A 22,099-nucleotide genomic window follows, 5' to 3' on the forward strand; every position below is an offset into this window, starting at 1 on the left:
CAAGCCAAATATATACACATCTTCGACGTCCTCCACAGAAAGCGTGTAAAGGCACATGACCTGCCATCTCCTCCATGAGTCCATCACATGCGTCCCGGCAGGACAGGTTGGGTCCTCCGCCCCCGAATGTCTTGTGGAAAAAAGTGTCAATTGCGTTCAGAGACCACTTTAACAGATCCATTTTTGTCGTTTTCCAGAAGAACAAAGCTGCAGCCTCACAGACAACACGCCACAGAAGCAGGAAAGATAAGGAGGGAGGGAGAAGAGAAAAATGCGTCCATCTCGGCCGAGTGCAAGCTGGCAAAAAAGGGGGGGGGGAAGTGCACCCTTTAAATAGCAATGCACTAGTTCCTGGTGCACCTGTCTCATGAAAGCAATGGCGTGTCCGATTGGTTTATTTCACGTTATGGTCAAAATGTTCATTAATCATTAGGTGACTAAATGCAATCAGTTTGAAATGCAGTTACGCAATGAGCTTTAGACCAGTGACAAGCAACAAGGATGAAAATGGTGCAGGTTTTCTATGCAACAGATTGTTTCAACAGGTGATTTTACGTAACCCTCTGGGGTCCGAGGGCATTTTTTGGACAGTTCACTCGCCTGGCATAAATGTTTTATTATTGCTGTTAACAGCTCTCCCTTCATCCCACAATCAAGTTTTATGTCTCTTTCTTTTCAGGACAACCTGTACTTTCAGAATATATATGTTTTTGTTGTGTTTTTTAAGTGTAATAAAGGTTTACAATCAAAAATAGGCAAGGAAAAAATAAAGCGAAAAATAATTTTCCACACACATTTATTCAAAACACACAGCAAACTATAACAAACAACTGTTTTGACACTTTATAAAGGTAATTTGAGGTCTTGTGTGAAAGGCTGTGCAACAAAAAGGTTCAAACAATAAACACAAATGCACATTTTGAACAATATATACAAAATGGTCTCTGCGTTTTGTTGTCCATTGATATGGTAAACAGTGCTTTACGCAGAGAAAGCAACAGAGTTATCCAGTAACATTCACATGCAAACTAGTGGAGCAATCCTGATAGTTACTCTGTTTGAGCACGTGAGATTGTCATCAGAGGCTCTCCATGTACTCCTGCTTTCACTGATCGCTGTGCGTAATGGCGCAGGGCACACTGAGTATGTACTAATAGTATTTACTCATTGGAGCACCCAGGGGGGTATTCAAATGGACCAACTAGTAACACATCACTCCTGAAAATGATCTTTGGCTTTTCACGTGAGGTAAATCTGCCCTATGATTGGATTTTGGAAAACCATGTGACGGTGAACCAATTCCGATTGGACACTCACATTGCACACGTCATCACACAGCTTCTATGAGGAGTACAAAGATGGCCAATGGCTGGCTCAAAAGTCCGCGGAGTTAACTTTTCAGCAACAAAAAGTAAGTTTGTATCTCATATCTTTCAAAAGTTATTTATAATTTAGTAAAGCTTGGTCTTAACCGTCGTATACAACGCCGTCGGCCGCAGAGGGTTAAAGTCTTGATCGTCTGTGAAATCACCTAATTAGGATAACCTGCTACATCGCAGCCCTTCCTGACACACTATTGCCCACCCCTGATTTTAACTGCATTACTCTAATTAGAACAAGGGGGAACATGTGTAATATTTGTTTTCAACTATTTTAACTTTTTAGGTATATTTATTAATGTTGGATTGTTTTTTTTGTTAGCTATTTAAGGGTTTTATTAGTAAGTACCTTCAGCTGCTCCCTTGTTTTGCACTCGGGGTCGCCACAGCAAATCCAAGATGGATCTGCATGTTGAATTGACATAGGTTTTACGCCGGATGCCCTTCCTGACGCAACTCCACATTACATGGAGAAATGTGGCAGGGGTGGGATTTGAACCCGGAACCTTCTGCACTGAAACCAAGAAAAGGTCAAAGCAGAAGACCACACAGAGAAACTCAAACACAATGAACATGAACTTAAAGGAACAGAAGTGTTGAAAATCTGTGAATGGACAAAGACAAGAAGAATGTACTAAAACTACTTCAGAACTAAAGGAACAGTACATGAAATCCCAAGAACTAAACACCACAGTCTTTAACAAATAAGACAAACAACAACAACAAGAGATGGATGGTAACAATGAGATCAGATTTTAAGGTGCTGCTCCTAGTCTATAAAATTGTTCATGGACTGGCACCTCCCTACCAGTGATGCCGGTAACGCGTTACTCTAATCTGACCACTTTTTTTAGTAACGAGTAATCTAACGCGTTAATCTTTCCAAATCAGTAATCAGATTAAAGTTACTTCTCCATGTCACTGTGCGTTACTATTATTTTTCATTGTGGGTCGATAGCAGCATTAAACTTGGTCTGTGGGTAGGAGGTCGGGGTTCGACTGAACTGCCCACTTTTAATGAGCTGTGAGCTTTTCATCCACGGTTTTTTGCAGCTGCTCGACTCGTCTCCTCTTAAAGCACGGTGATCAGCACACCTGCACTGAGCTTTACAAAGACATTTTTATACTTTTTTTCCTCCTTTATTTAGAGCTGAGCCGCTCCGTATCTGCACGTTAAAACAGCTGATCCTCCGCGACGCGTCAACAACTAACACTATTTTCCACTCAAATCCACTTAAACTCTCTTTCTGAGGACCACATGATGTGAAAACACAATAAAACTTTCTTACCTGTAAATCTGGTCACGTTTTCTGCATAAATAAATGTTATCCATTCTTTGTGCTCAAACGCCAAAGTAGGGGTGAATCCAGATGGAATGGGGGCATGGGGGAGGGAAGTGCCCCCCTCACAACACCCCTAGATTAAAGGTCCAGTTTTGAAGCCTTTTTTTACTACAACTACTAATACTACTTAAAATATTAATTTCTACAAGTAAAATATTTAGAGAGAATTTAAATGTTAGAAAAATGCTAGAATGAATTTAATAGTTACATTTATAAACAATGTAGGTTCGAAATTGCAAGTTTTACTGTTACAGTGCTGTCAACAGTTAAATATGAGGTCAAGAAAGAGGTCTTTATTTTACTTTTTATAAAACAAGTATTTATTTTCATTGAAGTCAAGAAAGGGTGACTATAAAGTAAGTTTTGGCAAAACAGGTATCATTGTCATGTTGAGGTGGCAGAGGGTTGTTGTCGGCAGCTGGGAAAAGTAACTAAAAAAGTAACTAGTAATCTAACTTAGTTACTTTTACAATTGAGTAATCAGTAAAGTAACTAAGTTACTTTTTCAAGGAGTAATCAGTAATCAGTAATTGGATTACTTTTTCAAAGTAACTGTGGCAACACTGCTCCCTACCTAGTTGACCTAATTATACCTTACGTACCGGCCCGGGTTTTGCATTCTCAGGGTGCAGGACTACTTTGTGTCCCTAGGGTGAATAAGAAGTCTGCAGGTCAGAGCTTTCTCTTATCGTGCCCGTTCTGTGGAATGATCTCCCTTTATCAATAAAACAGTCAGATTCTGTGGAGACTTTCAAGTCCAGACAAGACGCACTTATTTTCCCTTTCGTATGGCTAGCATACTGGTATAGTTTTGTTTTACCCTTTTTACTCTTAATTCATTTTATTAGGAAACGGAGCACGCTGCGGCCTCAACTTTACCTAAATTCTGGGTCTTTTACTGAAGCTTAGGGCTAGTGGCTGACGATCACCTTAGTATTTCTTCTGTTTTTCTTGTTTAATGCTGGAAAATTATACAGTATTTCTTGTCTTTCTGATGCCTGATTCTTTTTTTTCCCCTCTCTGTTTAAGGTGCAGCTCCATCCAGAGATGGGAGTTGTATTTGTGCTGGAAAACCTCAGTACGGTGGCCCTGAAGTGCAAAACACAACAGCAAATCACACAACACCATAGCCAACAGCATTTCCTGTATATTCGTTTTGTGAATTGTTCTGTAATTTATGTCTGTAGCATGGCCCAAGCAGGGGGTCACCCCTTTGAGTCTGGTCTGCTTGAGGTTTCTTCCTCAGAGGGAGTTTTTCCTTACCACTGCTGCTCTGGGGGTTGGTAAGGTTAGACCTTACTTGTGTGAAGCGCCTTAAGACATTGAAATTAAATTGAAGTGACATCACAAATCTACAGATGTATAATGTTATTGTGTTTCCACCATCAGTACCTCAGGATTAAATCACACGAACACGCCCCCCTTGTCTGCAGGGGGGGCACATCAGCCAGTGCGCACAAATGCATGGGTTCGTGACCCCAAGCTTGATGATCACTCACATCAACCTGTGCCCCTGACTAACCCGTAGCACCAAAACGTCACACTGAATGTCGCTCACATCAAAACAAGACTCTGCAAATAAAAAATGCTATCTTAAGTCCAAACAACTTCATTCACTTCACTGTAATGCTTTAAGTTGGTTCTTTTGTCAGTGTAGGTGGAACTGCAAGCCAATTTGACACAAGTTTTATACCAAACGACCTTCCTGATACAACTCCACATTACAGGTAGGGGTGGGGTTTAAACCAGGAACCTTCCACACTGGAAACAAGCACGCAGGATGCCACCGCTGCCTGAGGGTGGAATAGAGTGGGACAAATATGTGAAATGATTGTGTTTTATGGTAAAGGCACCAAATTTTAGACAGACATTGTTTGATATGTAATAAAAAGTTTAGGTATCATGCCAAGCTGAATTTTATTTATTTATTTTCTATAATTAGAGTCTGTGGTCGGAATTGTTTCAACATGAACTACACACTGAATCCATTACAACTAGTTACACTGATAAAAAAATGCCAAAACAATTGAGACCTCGCTGTCCGGCCCCCATGTGATCAGATCTATACATACATATAAGCGTTTTATGCAAGTGTGGGGGGCAACACACGTGCGAGACACGTGCACCACATGTGTGTGGCTTTTTGCAACTCCGCAGTCGTGGGGGCACTTAGACAAATTTCACATCCAGCTTGACAGTGATTGTCTGATGACTGTTTTTGTGCTAATAGTGTGAATGGCCACACATTTTCTAAGTGCCAAACAAGCGGCGTCAGATGTTCGTACGTGTCCGCTGGAATCTGGCTGACACCTGCCGTGAGAGGGTTCGATGTGCTCTCACAGTGCACACTCTGTCTTTCAGAGTATGCGCTGTCTTTCTGTATTTGCGCAAATATTTGTAGCAACAGGTGTACAAGGCGTTCGAGGCAGCTACGATTTTACATGTATTGCATACGATTCCTGCTTCATGCGCGCTTCATGCGCACTTCATGTGTAATTTGACTACATTCACACTATGTGTAAAGAGGCCCAGTGCTTTTTTGCTTTTGCAGCAGTTATGTATCATGCCTCCTGGTGACAAAGAGCTGAAGAGACAGAAAATGGCAGAGGAAGAGGAGACAAACACTGTGATCGGATGATGGAGGGAAGAACTACAGACGTGCAGCAGTAGCTGTGACGGGATGGAGGCGTTGGTTCCACTCCAGTGTTTCCTGAAGTCCATGTGCACACACAGGAAAGGGTGCAAATGAGAAAGACAACTGTCTGTACTGGACTGTGAGTCTTTAAAGGCACCAGCTCTCCAGCTTCTTACTGCTGCCTGATGCAGTGCTGAATACTGATGATGAGCCTTCAAAGGCGCCATGTGTGCGCAGTGGACAACAGGAAAGTGGGAGGTGGAGCGTGCTACAGATGATTTGCGTTTAAAACAAAAAGCCACTCCACATAAAGGATATGGATAATTATCACTGTCACCCACTGCAAGCAAGTGTGCTACAAGAGAAGAAGGAGTTTCAATATTCAAAGGAATGTTTTTGAAGGTCGATGCTCATCTGCCAATGTTTATTTTTCTCAGTTTTTACATTTCCCCAAGGACGTAATAAAATCATCAGCATTTATTTATTTATTGATCTGACTGTCTGTTAGCAGGATTACGTCAAAACTACTGCACACATTTTGACAAAATGTTCACCACAGATACATATTAGGCCATGGAAGAACCCAGTATATTTTCAAAAGGATTCAAGGATTCAAAATAATTTTATTGTCATATGCACAAAGGAACATGTTCCCTGCACAATGAATTTTGTCTACTGCATTTAACCCATCCTAATTGCCAGTTAGGAGCAGAAGTCGCCATAAGGCGCCCGGGGACCAGCTCTAGATGTACATCCCTGCTTTAGGTCACAGCAGGGCTGAGCAAACCATGACCGACCCAAAGACAAACAACACACACGTAACAGACATAAGCCGGCCTGGTACATAAACACATAAAAAAGCACACACAAGGTAAGGAAGAGAAAAAAACCCTTCAAGGTCGCTGCCTTCGAGAAGCCACAACAATGAGGAAAAAACTTATCAGCACAGAGAACAGTAAACACACAGACAAACAAGAACACAGGACGACAGCCGAGATTTGAAAGTCCAGTTTATCAGAACACTCCGGTAGCAGCCCTTTTTGGTGCTAAACAACGGCCATGACTGAATCCTGGAAGGGAGGGGGGTTCTCTGAGCAGTCCACTGTTCACAGTCAACGTCAGAGCTGGAGAAGCTGAGGGAGGGGGAAACCAGGGAAGCGAGGCTTGAGTGTTTAATCTTCTTGGAGGTTTTTTATCGCAGCTGCCTTGAAGTGCAGCTGTCTTGGGGAAGCCAAATGATGTCTGATTAGCAGACGCCTGAAAGATTCCACAGTTCTGAGAACAAAGTGGCTCTCAATGCATCTGAATGTAGAAAGGAGATGTGGTCATTTACTGACGGTCAAGGCAGTTTTCCAGCGCTGCAATCCACCCAGAGATGGTTTCCAATGTGCGGTTAACACCCGCCGACTGAGCAGTCACTGTCTTTCCAATCGAATCAATCAAGTGGGGCAATCTGGACGGCCCAATCAAAACAGCCTCCACTTTTTTAATTTTCCAGTAAACCAGCACTATGCCCGCGCCACACAGCAGAAAGCCGGTCACTCCCAAGCCAAATAGATACACACCTTCGACGTCCTCCACAGACAGCGTGTAAAGGCACATGACCTGCCATCTCCTCCACGAGTCCATCACGTAGCCCATCACATTTCATCCCGGCAGGACAGGTCGGGTCCTCCGCCCCCGAATGTCTTGTAGAAAAAATAGTGTCAATTGCGTTCAGAGACCAGTTTAACAAATCCATTTTTGTCACTTTTCAGAAGAGCAAAAACTGGAGCCTCACAGACAACATGCCACAGAAGCAGGAAAGATAAGGAGGGAGGGAGAGAAGAGAAAATACGTCCGTCTCAGCCGAGTGCAAGCTAGAAAAAAAAAAAAAAAAGGAGGTGATATGGATCTGGATTCTGGATCAAGAATTCACTTTATAAAGGCTTTGAAGGATTACATCAAAACTACTTCACGGATTCTAATCAAATTTGCACCACAGATAGATATTAGGCCATGGAAGAACCCATTATATTTTTGAGGTGATCTGGATCAAGAATTCACTTTATAAAGGCTTTGAAAGATTATCAATCAATCAACTTTTTTCTTGTATAGCGCCAAATCACAACAAACAGTTGCCCCAAGGCGCTCCACATTGCAAGGCAAGGCCATACAATAATTATGAAACACAGTCTACGTCTAAAGCAACATAACCAAGGGATGGTCCAGGGTCACCCGATCCAGCCCTAACTATAAGCCTTAGCGAAAAGGAAAGTTTTAAGCCTAATCTTAAAAGTAGAGAGGGTATCTGTCTCCCTGATCTGAATTGGGAGCTGGTTCCACAGGAGAGGAGCCTGAAAGCTGAAGGCTCTGCCTCCCATTCTACTCTTACAAACCCTAGGAACTACAAGTAAGCCCGCAGTCTGAGAGCGAAGCGCTCTAATGGGGTAATATGGTACTACGAGGTCCCTAAGATAAGATGGGACCTGATTATTCAAAACCTTATAAGTAAGAAGAAGAATTTTAAATTCTATTCTAGCATTAACAGGAAGCCAATGAAGGGAGGCCAACACGGGTGAGATATACTCTCTCCTGCTAGTCCCCGTCAGTACTCTAGCTGCAGCATTCTGAACCAACTGAAGGCTTTTAGGACAACCTGATAATAATGAATTACAATAGTCCAGCCTAGAGGAAATAAATGCATGAATTAGTTTTTCAGCATCACTCAGACAAGACCTTTCTGATTTTAGAGATATTGCGTAAATGCAAAAAGGCAGTCCTACATATTTGTTTAATATGCGCTTTGAATGACATATCCTGATCAAAAATAACTCCAAGATTTCTCACAGTATTACTAGAGATCAGGGAAATGCCATCCAGAGTAACGATCTGGTTAGACACCATGCTTCTAAGATTTGTGGGGCCAAGTACAATAACTTCAGTTTTATCTGAGTTTAAAAGCAGGAAATTAGAGGTCATCCATGTCTATGTCTGTAAGACAATCCTGCAGTTTAGCTAATTGGTGCGTATCCTCTGGCTTCATGGATAGATAAAGCTGGGTATCATCTGCGTAACAATGAAAATTTAAGCAATACCGTCTAATAATACTGCCCAAGGGAAGCATGTATAAAGTGAATAAAATTGGTCCTAGCACAGAACCTTGTGGAACTCCATAATTAACTTTAGTCTGTGAAGAAGATTCCCCATTTACATGAACAAACTGTAATCTATTAGACAAATATGATTCAAACAACCGCAGCGCAATGCCTTTAATACCTATGACATGCTCTAATCTCTGTAATAAAATTTTATGGTCAACAGTATCAAAAGCAGCACTGAGGTCCAACAGAACAAGCACAGAGATAAGTCCACTGTCCGAAGCCATAAAAAGATCATTTGTAACCTTCACTAATGCCGTTTCTGTACTATGATGAATTCTAAAACCTGACTGAAACTCTTCAAATAGACCATTCCTCTGCAGGTGATCAGTTAGCTGTTTTACAACTACCCTCTCAAGAATCTTTGAGAGAAAAGGAAGGTTGGAGATTGGCCTATAATTAGCTAAGATAGCTGGGTCAAGTGATGGCTTTTTAAGTAATGGTTTAATTACTGCCACCTTAAAGGCCTGTGGTACATAACCAACTAACAAAGATAGATTGATCATATTTAAGATTGAAGCATTAAATAATGGTAGGACTCCTTGAGCAGCCTGGCAGGAATGGGGTCTAATAAGCATGTTGATGGTTTGGATGAAGTAACTAATGAAAATAACTCAGGCAGAACAATCGGAGAGAAAGAGTCTAACCAAATACCGGCATCACTGAAAGCAGCCAAAGATAACGATACATCTTTGGATGGTTATGAGTAATTTTTTCTCTAATAGTCAAAATTTGTTAGCAAAGAAAGTCATGAAGTCATTACTAGTTAAAGTTAATGGAATACTCAGCTCAATAGAGCTCTGACTCTTTGTCAGCCTGGCTACAGTGCTGAAAAGAAACCTGGGGTTGTTCTTATTTTCTTCAATTAGTGATGAGTAGAAAGATGTCCTAGCTTCACGAAGGGCTTTCTTATAGAGCAACAAACTCTTTTTCCAGGCTAAGTGAAGATCTTCTAAATTAGTGAGACGCCATTTCCTCTCCAACTTACGGGTTATCTGCTTTAAGCTACGAGTTTGTGAGTTATACCATGGAGTCAGACACTTCTGATTTAAAGCTCTCTTTTTCAGAGGAGCTACAGTATCCAAAGTTGTCTTCAATGAGGATGTAAAACTATTGACAAGATACTCTAACTCCCTTACAGAGTTAGGTAGCTACTCTGCTCTGTGTTGGTATATGACATTAGAGAACATAAAGAAGGAATCATATCCTTAAACCTAGTTACAGCGCTTTCTGAAAGACTTCTAGTGTAATGAAACTTATTCCCCACTGCAGGGTAGTCCATCAGGGTAAATGTAAATATTAAAAAATGATCAGACAAAAGGGAGTTTTCAGGGAATACTGTTAAGTCTTCTATTTCCATACCATAAGTCAGAACAAGATCTAAAATATGATTAAAGTGGTGGGTGGACTCATTTACTTTTTGAGCAAAGCCGATAGAGTCTAATAATAGATTAAATGCAGTGTTGAGGCTGTCATTCTCAGCATCTGTGTGGATGTTAAAATCGCCCACTATAATTATCTTATCTGAGCTAAGCACTAAGTCAGACAAAAGGTCTGAAAATTCACAGAGAAACTCACAGTAACGACCAGGTGGACGATAGATAATAACATAAAACTGGTTTTTGGGACTTCCAATTTGGATGGACAAGACTAAGAGACAAGCTTTCAAATGAATTAAAGCTCTGTCTAGGTTTTTGATTAATTAATAAGCTGGAATGGAAGATTGCTGCTAATCCTCCGCCCCGGCCCGTGCTACGAGCATTCTGACAGTTAGTGTGACTCGGGGGTGTTGACTCATTTAAACTAACATTCATCCTGCTGTAACCAAGTTTCTGTTAGGCAGAATAAATCAATACGTTGATCAATTATTATATCATTTACCAACAGGGACTTAGAAGAAAGAGACCTAATGTTTAATAGACCACATTTAACTGTTTTAGTCTGTGGTGCAATTGAAGGTGCTATATTATTTTTTCTTTTTGAATTTTTATGCTTAATAGATTTTTGCTAGTTATTGGTGGTCTGGGAGCAGGCACCGTCTCTACGGGGATGGGGTAATAGGGGGATGGCAGGGGGAGAGAAGCTGCAGAGAGGTGTATAAGACCACAGCTCTGCCTCCTGGTCCCAACGCTAGACAGTCACAGTTTGGAGGATCCCAAAAAATTGGCCAGATTTCTAGAAATGAGAGCTGCTCCCTCTAAAGTGGGATGGATGCCGTCTCTCCTAACAAGACCAGGTTTTCCCCAGAAGCTTTGCCAATTATCAATGAAGCCCACCTCATTTTTTGGACACCGCTCAGACAGCCAGCAATTCAAGGAGAACATGCGGCTAAACATGTCACTCCCGGTCTGATTGGGGAGGGGCCCAGAGAAAACAACAGAGTCCGACATTGTTTTTGCAAAGTTACACACCGATTCAATGTTAATTTTAGTGACCTCCGATTGGCGTAACCGAGTGTCATTACTGCCGACGTGAATTACAATCTTACCAAATTTACGCTTAGCCTTAGCAATTTCAAATTTCCTTCAATGTCGCCTGCTCTGGCCCCCGGAAGACAATTGACAATGGTTGCTGGTGTCGCTAACTTCACATTTCTCAAAACAGAGTCGCCAATAACCAGAGTTTGATCCTCGGCGAGTGTATCGTCGAGTGGGGAAAAACGGTTAGAGATGTGAACGGGTTGACGGTGTACACGGGGCTTCTGTTTAGGGCTACGCTTCCTCCTCACAGTCACCCAGTCAGCCTGCCTTCCCGACTGCACGGGGTCTGCCAGGGGGGAACTAACGGCGGCTAAGCTACCTTGGTCCGCACCGACTACAGGGGCCTGGCTAGCTGTAGAATTTTCCACGGTGCGGAGCCGAGCCTCCAATTCGCCCAGCCTGGCCTCCAAAGCTACGAATAAGCTGCACTTATTACAAGTACCGTTACTGCTAAAAGAGGCCGAGGAATAACTAAACATTTCACACCCAGAGCAGAAAAGTACGGGAGAGACAGGAGAAGCCGCCATGCTAAAACGGCTAAGAGCTAGTAGCTACGCTAAGCTAGCGGATTCCCAAACAGGGAATCCGACACTAGACAGGCTGTGGAGCAGCACAGGTAACGCACGACAACAGTGCTAAAATAAAATAAAAATCCACTAGACAGGCTGTGGAGCAGCACAGGTAACGCACAACAACAGTGCTAAAAAATAAAATAAAATAAAAATCCACTGGACAGGCTGTGGAGCAGCACAGGCAACGCACGACAACAGTGCTAAAACAAAATAAAAATCCACTAGACAGGCTGTGGAGCAGCACAGGTAACGCACGACAACAGTGCTAAATCAAAATCCACTGGACAGGCTGTGGAGCAGCACAGGTAACGCACGACAACAGTGCTAAAACAAAATAAAAATCCACTAGACAGGCTGTGGAGCAGCACAGTTAACGCACGACAACAGCGCCAAATAAAAATCCACTGGACAGGCTGTGGAGCAGCACAGGTAACGCACGACAACAGCGCCAAAAAAAAAAAAAAAAAAAAAAAAAATCAAAATCCACTGGACAGGCTGTGGAGCAGCACAGGTAACGCACGACAACAGTGGTAAAAAATAAATAAAAATCCACTGGACAGGCTGTGGAGCAGCACAGGTAACGCACGACAACAGTGCCAAAAAACAAAAATCCACTGAACAGGCTGTGGAGCAGCGCAGGCAACGCACGACAACAGCGCTAAAATAAAATAAAAATCCACTGAACAGGCTGTGGAGCAGCACAGGTAACACACGACAACAGTGCTAAAAAATAAAATAAAAATCCACTGAACAGGCTGTGGAGCAGCACAGGTAACACATGACAGTGCTAAAAATAAAATAAAAATCCACTGAACAGGCTGTGGAGCAGCACAGGTAACGCACGACAACAGTGCTAAAAAATAAAATAAAAATCCACTGAACAGGCTGTGGAGCAGCACAGGTAACGCACGACAACAGTGCTAAAATAAAATAAAAATCCACTAGGCAAGCTGTGGAGCAGCACGACAACAGTGCTAAAAAATAAAACAAAAATAAAAACGAAAGCGTTAGCAAGCTAGTTAGCCTGCCAACGCTGATGAAGGCCAGCTGATAAAAGAGCTCCGTCGCGATGCTTCGACCGTTAGAGGTCTTCCTTAGGCGTTGGAGCACGGTGAAAAAGTAAAAAAAGTAAAAAAGTCTTGAAAAAGACTTAATTTAAAGAACTCAAACAGCTCAGTTCAAACAGCTAACAGATACAGCAGAACACCGCTGTGCTCCGGAACCAATCACAATGGAAATGTTTTTCTGCTTTATTCTGCTTTGATTACATCAAAACTACTTCACAGATTCTAATCAAATTTGCACCACAGATAGATATTAGGCCATGGAAGACTCCACTGCATTTTGGAGGTGATCTGGATCCCGATCTGAATTCTGGATCAAGATTTCACTTTATATAGGCTTTGAAGATCTTGGTGTCTTCCTTGGGCCACACCATGTATTTTAGAAAGTCATGTGACTCTCTGTATGTCATGTGACCTATAATTGCCAAAATACCATTTCTATTGCAGTTAAATATAAAAAAAACCCCACCTCACATGCATGTAAAAGTTTTTTTTTTTTTTCAATATTTGAGAGTTTTTTTTTCATAATTCATGTTTCAATTAAGTGTATTTTCAATTTCAATGTAAACCTGCCTCTACACCAGAGTTCTGCAGATTGAAAACTGACTGCTCCCTTCTCTGAAGCTACCCCAGATGTTTCAACGCTGGATGAATTACTCATTTGGAAATACTTAAAATACTCCAAAAGTAATGGTAATCAAATTATAATAATTTCGTAATACTGCGAATACTTCAGAAGTTACATTTTTTTTCATAAGCAATGAGTGACTACCAGAAATACATTTTTAAGTAAGTCATCAAAGATTGTCATTAATCCAGGAAAGAGTTTATTGTACAGCAAATGGAATTCTTGTTGATCTTCGAGATGTTTTTCATTCAAATACCTTCTTTTGTTTTAAAAAGGCAAGATGTGTTATGATCAATATATACTCTTAGGGTTAAAAATCTGTCCATAAAACAAACGAGATGTGTTCAGGAAATTATATTTATATTATAGGTTTTCTTAAATCTCTCTCTGAATCATAAAAGTCTGCTTGTCTCCAGACGATCGTTAGTTCTCTCTCTTTGGATGTTTGAAGGATCCTTATCTACTTAAGGAGTGATGAAAGGACTGCATTGGAAGTGGCAGAAATATTGTGTCTTTTAAGGCTGTGGTATACAGTGCACCCAGAAAGTATCTGCAGCACTACACACTATTTTTCAGCCTTATTCCAAAATAGATGAAATTAATTGTTTCCCTCAAAATTCTGCATACAATACCCCATAATGACAGCTTTTTTGTTGAGATTTTTGCAAATTTATTAAAATAAAAAAAACAACAAAGAAATCACATGTACATAGGTATTCACAGCCTTTGCCATGAAGCTCAAAATTGGGCTTAGGTGCATCCTGTTTCCACTGATAATCCTTGAGATATTTCTGCAGCTTAATTGGATTCCACCTGGGGTAAATTTAGTTGATTGGACATGATTTGGAAAGGCACACGCCTGTCTACATATAAGGTCCCACATTGACAGTGCATGTCAGAGCACAAACCAAGAATGAAGTCAACGGAATTGGCTGTAGACCTCCAAGACAGGATTAAGATGAGATATACAAGTACTTTAATGATTTCACAGTGGAGAAATTATGTTTACACTCCAGTTACCTCAGACAGCAATTAGTCCACAATTATTACTTGTTTACCGTAATAATGGCACACATCAGAATTAAAGACAGCACATACACATTTGACATTGATTGTCTTGAGGTTAATAAATCTGGGGAAGGGTACAGAAACATTTCTGCTGCTTTGAAGGTCCCAATGGGCAGAGTGGCCATCATGTGTAAATGGAAGAAGTTTGGAACCACCAGGACTTTTCCTAGAGCTGGCCATCCGTCTAAACTGACCAATCGGGGGAGAAGGGCCTTAGGGCCCTGTCCCACTGGTGTTTAGAAGGATTTGCGTATGGATTGCGCACAAAATTGGCCCATATTGAGATGCCGTGCACGCGCAACACGTGCGCTATGCATTCGTAATACGCCTGTAATACTGCCATGATAATCTTCAGACAACTTTATTGATCCCATAAAAGGGCAATTACGTTTACGCTCCAATTACCTCAGACAAGATACAGCAATTAGTCCACAATTATTACTCGTTTACCGTAATAATGGCACACATCAAAATTAAAGACAACACATATACATTTGACATTGTTTATGTGCACTGAACTTGAAGTAGTCCGTCTTCCGAATTGAGGCAAAGTGGGTGAAGGCCGCAGCAGGAGGGGCCCGCGCCGCCCAGCCTGGGGGTTGAAGGCTGCAGCAGTAAAAAAAAAAAAAAAAGTGCTGCCTTCGAGGTGGCAAGGAGGAAGCCAGGGTGGGGGGAGTGGAGACACATGGGGGGTAATAGGGATGGAGACATGCGTCGTGTGCAGATGAGTTAAATTTCTGTCAATTTCTGTCCTTGTGTGTGTAAAGCCTGACAGTTTCTGTCCGTGTGTGTGTGTAAAGTCTGATGTTGCTAAGCAACAGCAGGCTGGGGGGGGTGAGAAGGGGGGGCGAATTCCTTCACCAAGGCTGTAGATCCTTCTAGGGGAAGAGCAGGGAATTTGGCCTTCAGGAGCCGATAAGGCTGCCATGTTGATGTTTGGCGGAGAGATACAGAATTCTATTTACTGCACCCCTGACCGTCAAGAGTCCAAATTTATGAAGAATATTCTCCGTTCCTCAGCAGTACAATTCCTTTGCAATGCAGTGATTTGTTACGAGATTGAATCCATTTTGCATTTGAGTTCAAGAGTTCACGCAGTCTGAGATTACACAGCATTGCCCAACTCATTAATTATGATGGACTGATGAGGGGACAAAATTCTGGAAGCAGCCGTCTTGCTAATATTCCTGTGGGTCAGGGCAGCGCACAAACCATTTCAGCACCAAACCTCCCACCATAAAGCGAATACGAATGAATCCTCAACGTCTTCCACAGAGAGTGGAGCCACATGTCACACTCCATTCTCAGCTGTCGAGAGCAAAGCCCGCTGAGTAGGTTCCATCTGGGCATGCAGGGTCCACAAACCCTGATCTCCTTGTCAAAAACAAATGGTGTCAATGGCGTTGAGAGACCAGCTGAACAATTCCATAGTTAATCCAAATCTGAAGCTGAAACTTTGAAGGTCGGAGCAGAGATAGAGAGCAGAAAGGAGGAGAGGAGAGGGGAGGAATGCGACCGTTCTTGCCGGAGTCCAAGCTGTGAAGGAATGTGTCGGATCAGTTTCCTCACTACATGCGTTATATAACCGTGATTGTTCATCATATATTCACTATATATTATTAATATATCCGTAATTCATACTGGGACATTTGTCATTTTTGGCCATTTTTGTTGCGGACGACAACGAACGCCCGTATTTTGTATACTCAACTCATTCGCAATTAATCCTCTCCCCAGTGGGACAGGGCCCTTAGTCAGGGATGTAACCAAGAACCTGATGGCCACAAAGTCCAAGTTCCAGAATTTCTCTGTGGTGAGAGGAGAACCTTCCAGAAGGACAACCATCTCTGCAGCAATCCACCAATCAGGCCTGTATGGAAAAGTGGCCAGACGGAAGCCACTCCTTAGTAAAAGGCACATGGCAGCCCACCTGGAGTTTGCCAAAAGGCAGTTGAAGGACTCTCAGACTGTGAGAAACAAAACTGTCTGGTCTGATGAGACAAAGATTGAAATCTTTGGTGTGAATGCCAGACGTCATGTTTGGAGGAAACCAGGCAATATCCCTACAGTGAAGCATGGTGGTGACAGCATCATACTGTGGGGATGTTTTTCAGTGGCAGGAACTTGGAGACTAGTCAGGCTTGAGGGAAAGATGAATGCAGCAATGTACAGAGACATCCTGGATGAAAACCTGCTCCAGAGCGCTCTTGACCTGAAACTGGCCAACGTGTCACCTCTCCACAGGAGATTGACCCTAAGCACACAGCCAAGATATCAAAGGAGTGGCTTCAGGACAACTCTGTGAATGTCCTTGAGTGGCCCAGCCAGAGCTCAGAACTAAATCCGATTTAACATCTCTGAAGACATCTGAAAATGGCTGTGCACCGACACTCCCCGTCCAACCTGATGCAGTTTTAGAAGTGCTGCAAAGAGGAATGGATAAAACTGCCCAAACACAGGTGAGCCAAGCTTGTGGCATCATATTCAAGAAGACCTGAGGCTGTAAATGGTGCATCAACAATGTATTGAGCAAAGGGTGTGAATACGTATGTACGTTGTATGTGTGATTTCTTAGTTTTTTTATTTTTAATAAATTTGGAAAAAAAATCCACAAAACTTTTTCATGCTGTCATTATGGGGTGTTGTGAGTAGAATTTTGAGGGAAAAATGAATTTACTCCATTTTGAAATAAGGGGGTAGCATAACAAAATGTGAATACTTTCTGGATGCGCTGTATTTTAGCTGTACAGTTCAATGCACAATCATGATAACTATTAAGCATTGATGGATGCATGTGTCCCATCAATTCACATTCAGTTTACTGTATCACAGTTTAGTGATACAATATAAAGCGCCTTGGGGCAACTGTTTGTTGTGATTTGGCGCTATATAAATAAAATTGATTGATTGATTTTGTCTCTTTTATGTGTTTAGACTCCTGCTACAAAATGAGCCTGTGCTCGCATGCACATATATAAAGAATGACTATGACATTGTGAACAATATAGATGCACTGAGCATCTGAACGATGTGATGTAACAAAATTAGTGTGATCATGGCAGAAAGGTATGAGTAACACAAGCCTATCAGAACACAAACAATGCCATCAACTAAATGTCTCGGCTGTAATCACCTTACATCCCTATTTTTACCCACGTCTAATACTCTCTGTAGACACCAGTTACACAGCAAGAGGATGATTGTACAGTGAGGCTGGTGACAGAACTGAACACCTGAGACTCAGAAATGATAAAAAAAACAAAAAAAAAAACAGGAATTGTAACTGCATGAAGTCAAAGCTCAGCTTACTTACTCATCTTCAACCGCTTAGTCCCATTAAGGTTCATAGGAGCTGGAGCCTATCCCAGCAGTCACAGGGCGTGAGGGAGGGTACACCCTGGACAGGACGCCAGTCTGTCACAGGGCCACATATAGACAAACAAACACATTCACACCAGCACGCGCATCTACAGACAACTTGAAGTTTCCAGTCCACCTAACCTGAATGTCTCTGGATGTGGGAGGAAGCTGGAGCACCCAGTAGGAACCCACACAAACACGGGCAGAACATGCAAACTCCACACAGAAAGGCCACAGGTGGGAATCAAACCCATGACCTTCTTGCTGAGAGGCAACAGTGCAAACCACTATTCCACCGTGCTTCCCTCAAAACCTCTCTTAAATGCAAAAAAAAAAAAAAAAGATCTTGAATTCTTCATTGGTGAATCACACAGTCACCCAGAGATAATGTTAAATGATCATAGATGCATAGGTGTCTGTGTCTTACACCATCTATAATAATAATCTCTTTGGAATCTAGGGATAAGTGCTCAGGGCCTATATAGCACTTATCCATATTCTTAGCATTCAAAAAGTAAAATGATGGCATCCAACAATATCATCAGCATAACAGTGAATATTAAACACATACCTACATATAATCTGCCCAAGAGGTGCTACAGACAGAAAATAACAATGGACCCAGAACCGACCCTTGTGGAACCCCATACCTCACTGATAAAACTTCAGAGATAATATTATTATGGAGCGCACACACTGTATTTTACCGAGCAGCCATCCTGCTTTGTGTACACTTGACCCTGCCGGATCTCAGAAGTGAAGCAGAGGAGGTCCTGATTCGGACTTGGCTCTGAGACTACTTAGGAAGACCCAGAGCTGTGTGTGTTTTTGCGTGTAGAAATGGAGTTGTCAGGAAGGGCATCTGGTATAAAACTTTTGCCATATTCCATGCAGTTCTGTACTGGATGCTACGGCGACCCTGAACACCTGGGGGCAGCCGAAATACAAATGGCAACACACTGCATCCTCAGCTATGAATGTACTTGACCAGAGAGACCAGAATAGTTTTCAGTTCTGTTAACAATGTACAATGAGCAGCTGTAAGAAACGCAGCCCTCAGATCTAGTAGCACAAGCACTGAAGTTGCAACTGCAACCAACGCTAATAACACATCAGCTTCTTCGTGCAATCTAACTGGGCCATTGTGCTTTGATCGGTTAAATACAAAAACAAAACAAAACCCACAAGCATACAGCTGCTTAACTTCCCTGTTTAGGGATCAAACGGGAAAGTGAACTCTTCCAGTGTTATCAAAACAGTAAGAGTAGTTCTTGATGACCTAAAATCTCGTAAAAACAAGAATAAAGAGGTTAAGAATCAAAATATTGCTAATGAAGAAAGACAACGGGATCAGAAGCTAGGCCCAGATAAACATAAAAGTAATCCGGCACAACACGAAGAGACGTTAGATATAAAATTACAGGGGTTAGACTTTGGATTCCTATGATTATGAAAAGAACAATCCAACAAAGAGGCAAAAATAACCAACAAAAATGATCAAACCAAACTGAAACCCTTCATTAAATATGATTAGTTAGGCTAAAAAGCAATTAATTCACCCCTAAAAATCGGTCCACCTTTTGCATCTGCACATGCGTCATTTTGGACCACAGCAGCACGTCTGAGATGGAGTCTCTTCACCTAAAAGCGATCAAATGGATTAATGGGATTATTAACCAGCAGATGATAAAAGTAAAACCTCTTAAATCATTCTAAAGTCTGTTTTAAGCAGAAATGAGGCCATTTTTAGCAGAAACTTGACAAAATTCCGTGACGCTTTGAAACGACCGACGCGCAGTAAATGCATCAGCTAGCTTTTGTGATGAAATAATGTTGAATTTATGTGGAAATGATTGTTGTACAAAAGCTTCAGATATCTGTCGCTGAGATAGATGACCGGAGTGCAGTTTGAAGCAGAAACAAGGTGTTAATCCGTGAACCGCGTCATCGGGGGGGACCAGTTTTTAGGGGGACCGTTCAGTCGGTGACACCAGCATTATTCAACCTGTCCACACAAATGCAGCATGTTGTCCTTCTGCTGTTATGATGTGACATCACATAACCAAGGCTACAAAGGTCACAAACAGATTGTCAGAAAAGAGAAGCAAAACATGAACTTACCTTCTCCACCAATGAGATCTCAGGTTTCCATAAATCTGACAGAGCGCTGCTGTCCCCTGCAGGAGGTCAACTGTGGACAAACACACACACACACACACAATCTTAAAAGCAATCAGTGATGGGCACAGATAACCAAAAAATTAACTTCGATAACAGATAATCAGATAACTGAAAAGTTATCTTTGATAAAGATAAAGCAATAAACCACCCACAAATGTATCAGAAGTTACAAATAACCAATAAATTCCAGTACTGTCTCTAGTATAGCTGCAACTACTAACAAGCTGATTTTGAGTTTTAACACCACAATCGCTTTTGGAAGCATCAAAAGCGACAAGACTCATACAATGAATCAGCACTTTTGTCTTTCAGCATTCTATCACCTGCTAGAAACTCCAGTTTACTACACACACAACAAAAATAAACGCAACACTTTTGGTTTTGCTCCCATTTTGTATGAGATGAACTCAAAGATCTAAAACTTTTTCCACATACACAATATCACCATTTCCCTCAAATATTGTTCACAAACCAGTCTAAATCTGTGATAGTGAGCACTTCTTTGCTGAGATAATCCATCCCACCTCACAGGTGTGCCATATCAAGATGCTGATTAGACACCATGATTAGTGCACAGGTGTGCCTTAGACTGCCCACAATAAAAGGCCACTCTGAAAGGTGCAGTTTTATCACACAGCACAATGCCACAGATGTCGCAAGATTTGAGGGAGCGTGCAATTGGCATGCTGACAGCAGGAATGTCAACCAGAGCTGTTGCTCGTGTATTGAATGTTCATGTCTCTACCATAAGCCATCTCCAAAGGCGTTTCAGAGAATTTGGCAGTACATCCAACCAGCCTCACAACCGCAGACCACATGTAACCACACCAGCCCAGGACCTCCACATTCAGCATGTTCACCTCCAAGATCATCTGAGACCAGCCACTCGGACAGCTGCTGAAACAATCGGTTTGCATAACCAAAGAATTTCTGCACAAACTGTCAGAAACAGTCTCAGGGAAGCTCATCTGCATGCTCGTCGTCCTCATCGGGGTCTCGACCTGACTCCAGTTCGTCGTCGTAACCGACTTGAGTGGGCAAATGCTCACATTCGCTGGCGTTTGGCACATTGGAGAGGTGTTCTCTTCACGGATGAATCCCGGTTCACACTGTCCAGGGCAGATGGCAGACAGCGTGTGTGGCGTCGTGTGGGTGAGCGGTTTTCTGATGTCAGTGTTGTGGATCGAGTGGCCCATGGTGGCGGTGGGGTTATGGTATGGGCAGGCGTCTGTTATGGACGAAGAACACAGGTGCATTTTATTGATGGCATTTTGAATGCACAGAGATACCGTGACGAGATCCTGAGGCCCATTGTTGTGCCATACATCCAAGATCATCACCTCATGTTGCAGCAGGATAATGCACGGCCCCATGTTGCAAGGATCTGTACACAATTCTTGGAAGCTGAAAATTTCCCAGTTCTTGCATGGCCGGCATACTCACCGGACATGTCACCCATTGAGCATGTTTGGGATGCTCTGGACCAGCGTATACGACAGCATGTACCAGTTCCTGCCAATATCCAGCAACTTCGCACAGCCATTGAAGAGGAGTGGACCAACATTCCACAGGCCACAATTGACAACCTGATCAACTGTATGCGAAGGAGATGTGTTGCACTGCATGAGGCAAATGGTGGTCACACCAGATACTGACTGGTATCCCCCCCAGTAAAACAAAACTGCACCTTTCAGAGTGGCCTTTTATTGTGGGCAGTCTAAGGCACACCTGTGCACTAATCATGGTGTCTAATCAGCATCTTGATATGGCACACCTGTGAGGTGGGATGGATTATCTCAGCAAAGGAGAAGTGCTCACTATCACAGATTTAGACTGGTTTGTGAACAATATTTGAGGGAAATGGTGATATTGTGTATGTGGAAAAAGTTTTAGATCTTTGAGTTCATCTCATACAAAATGGGAGCAAAACCAAAAGTGTTGCATTTATATTTTTGTTGAGTGTATAACATGAATTTCTCCTCTGTGAGTTCAATAAATTTTATCCTATCTTAATAGCGTAGTTAAACCTACAGTAACTGTATTAACAAATGCATATAAAATAAATGTGGGCAAAAGTATGAATTAATGTGGGTTATCAAACACAAAAGAACCAACTATTTTGTAAGCTACGATGAACGTTGCTAAGGCCCGCTAGATAAGCCAACGTTAGCTGTTAGATATAACTAATTGTACCCCACTCCTCCAATACTTACTTAAATATAATATCACGAACAGCATCTCCAGTATAT

General features: G+C 42.1%; 1 protein-coding gene across 1 annotated transcript in view; it reads right to left on the reverse strand.

The window, feature by feature from the left end:
• LOC117512706 (protein kinase C and casein kinase substrate in neurons protein 1-like) overlaps positions 1–19,876 on the reverse strand; it is a 98,647-nt gene extending 78,771 nt beyond the window's left edge. The window contains exon 1 of the mRNA XM_034172887.1: positions 19,791–19,876. The gene's annotated coding sequence lies outside the window, so the exon portion shown is untranslated. The remainder of the gene's footprint in view (positions 1–19,790) is intronic.
• Between the last annotated feature and the right edge of the window lie 2,223 nt (positions 19,877–22,099).

This window comes from Thalassophryne amazonica, chromosome 6 (genome assembly GCF_902500255.1).
Source record: "Thalassophryne amazonica chromosome 6, fThaAma1.1, whole genome shotgun sequence".
Classification (NCBI taxonomy): Eukaryota; Metazoa; Chordata; class Actinopteri; order Batrachoidiformes; family Batrachoididae; genus Thalassophryne; species Thalassophryne amazonica.